Raw genomic sequence first — 2500 nt, 5'->3', positions numbered from 1 at the left:
AGTCCAGAAAGATGGGAAATTATTTGTTACCATTTTTTTGAAACGAGAAAGTTTTTTTGAAATAATGTAAAAAAAAAAGAAACAAACAAAATAAAATGAAACAAGAATGCAATAAAAAAGTTTAAAAAATTCCTCTAACAACAACAACAACAACAATCATAATAATAACGAGTGAACGAATATTTGTTTAGGTTTTTTTTTTCTGTTTGTTGGTTCGTTTTTCTTTCGTTTCTCTTCGTTCACTCTGGTCATACAGACATATACACAGTGTTATATACACACTGACTCTGTTTACACTCACCAGGCATTCTCTAACAATGCGGAGCTAAGGGTACTGGTTTCAATTCCGGCAAAGAATCTAACCAACTATTGTCAAATACATCTCTCTCTCTCTCTCTCCCACCTCCTCTCTCTCTCTCCATTCTTCTCTCTCTCCCTCCTCCCTTTCTCTCTAATACACTCGCGCGCACACACACCTACACACACACTAACAGCTAATCCATCACATCTCTCCACCTCACCCACTTATTCAGTTAATCCATCATTTACTGTTTGTCTGTTATACTCTCTCTCTCTCTCTCTCTCTCTCTTTCCCTTCTCCCCTTCACTCTCTCTTTTTGCCTTTCTTTCTCTCTCGTTCTCTCACTCTCACGCTCTCCCCCTCTGAATCTGTTTGTTTCTCTCTCTCTTTAGAAGTGTCTAAGTTACATTGTTTACACCGATACACACACACACACACACATATATATATATACATATATACATATACACTTATAAACTCACACATACACGCATACATACAACCACATTCATATACACATAGAAACACACACACTCACTTATCCACACGCGTGCGAAAACACACAGACCTACGCGCTGACACACACACGGGGACATATACACACATACACACACGCACACACATATATACACACACAACCACACACACACTCACACCTACACAGAAAACTATCCCCTCTATACACATACATAATATTTCTCCTCACTCCTCTTTCTCTCTCTCTCTCCCTATCTCTCTCTTCATCTTTCTCTTCATCTTTCTCTATCTCCTTGTCTCTTTCTTTCTATCTTTTAACCTTATATATATCTCGTTGGCTTTTTCGCTTCCTTAAACACAAAAAAGAAAAAAAAAAAGGAACCCCTGATTTTTTTTCCTCCCCACCAACCTAGAGAGTGAGGTGGGACCTGAGCCTCATATATGAGGGATCGAACTAGACGGACGTAGCAGGTTTCGACCCCCCCTTAGGAGAAAACATACACATAGAAAAAATACATATATATATATATATATACATATATATATATACATATATGTATATATACATACATGTGTATATGATCTTACACACTCCCATATATATCCCCATGTATAGCACAACAAAAATATAACACCTCAACGATAACAACAGTAACAATACCACAAATATTTCTGCTCACACATCATGGTATATTATCTACAAATCTATGTGATCTATATTCTCCACATGACCATCCCCACAGTGGTATGTGATGGTAAGTCAAGCTTTAAATTCTTCTTTTCTTTTCTTTGTCGCTACTGCTTTTGCGGAAGGTATTTGTCATCATTAGGCTTTAATTATTTGTTGTCATTGCAGTTAATTTTGTCATTATTTATCATTATTATTATTATTATTATTATTATTATTATTATTATTATTATTATTATTATTATTATTATCATTATTGTTGTTGTAGCGTGTCTGTTGTAATGTCCCCTCTCATCCGGCTTTCCCTATTGTAAATATCGGAATTTGTTTTCATTATTACATAAGACAACAACATGTACACGTCTTCGAGTTGAACTCAGCATCTTGGGCCCTTCGGGCCAGTGACAGATATTATCAATATTATCACCAAAATAATAATAATCATCATCATTATCATCATCGCCATCGACATCTCCATCGACAGCGATATTTACTATCACCGGTGCCAACTTTACCGTTCATTCTAGGTCCGAGGTCAACAAATTAAAATATCAGTACAAGTACGGGGATGAGGGTCCACATAATCAAGGGGACTGACCCCTTCACTAGATTTCAGGGTTTGTGCTTGTGTCAGAAACTGGCAGTATCGTTTGTGAGCAGGACAAAAACCTTAGCGGCTTTTCTTTCGGCTCTACGTGCTGTGTTCAAATTAGATCAAGGTCGACTTTGCCTTTCATACTTTCGGGGTCGAGAAAATTCGAACCAACAAAAAAAATTATTATTATTATTATTATTATTATTATTATTATTCATCATCATCATTATTATTATTTGTTTTTGTTGTGATGCTTTCCTCCGTAAAGGGGTAATGTGTAGAACGTCAGACAGTAGAATGATGTGTCAAAAACGTTGTTATTGTTTGGTGTATACTGGGTTCGAATATCGTGAAGTCTCCGGCGGTGGGTGGCAGGATTTTAATAACATGTATAATACGAGGGAAATACTTATGTTCATATAATTCCCTGAAGCTCCCT

The 2500-nt window shown here is 36.4% G+C and overlaps 2 long non-coding RNA genes across 2 annotated transcripts in view; one reads left to right on the top strand and one right to left on the bottom strand.

Moving 5' to 3' along the window:
* LOC118765615 overlaps window positions 1–389 on the bottom strand; it is a 35132-nt gene extending 34743 nt beyond the window's left edge. Inside the window, exon 1 of the long non-coding RNA XR_005001474.1 lies at window positions 302–389. This is a non-coding gene — a long non-coding RNA (uncharacterized LOC118765615). The remainder of the gene's footprint in view (window positions 1–301) is intronic.
* The window catches only part of LOC118765616, a 23082-nt gene that overhangs the window by 6334 nt on the left and 14248 nt on the right, over window positions 1–2500 (top strand). The gene's annotated exons all lie outside the window — the stretch shown is intronic.

Source organism: Octopus sinensis, linkage group LG12 (assembly GCF_006345805.1).
Source record: "Octopus sinensis linkage group LG12, ASM634580v1, whole genome shotgun sequence".
NCBI lineage: Eukaryota > Metazoa > Mollusca > Cephalopoda > Octopoda > Octopodidae > Octopus > Octopus sinensis.
Note: the sequence above shows the minus strand (reverse complement) of the source record. Positions and strands in the feature narration are given on the sequence as shown.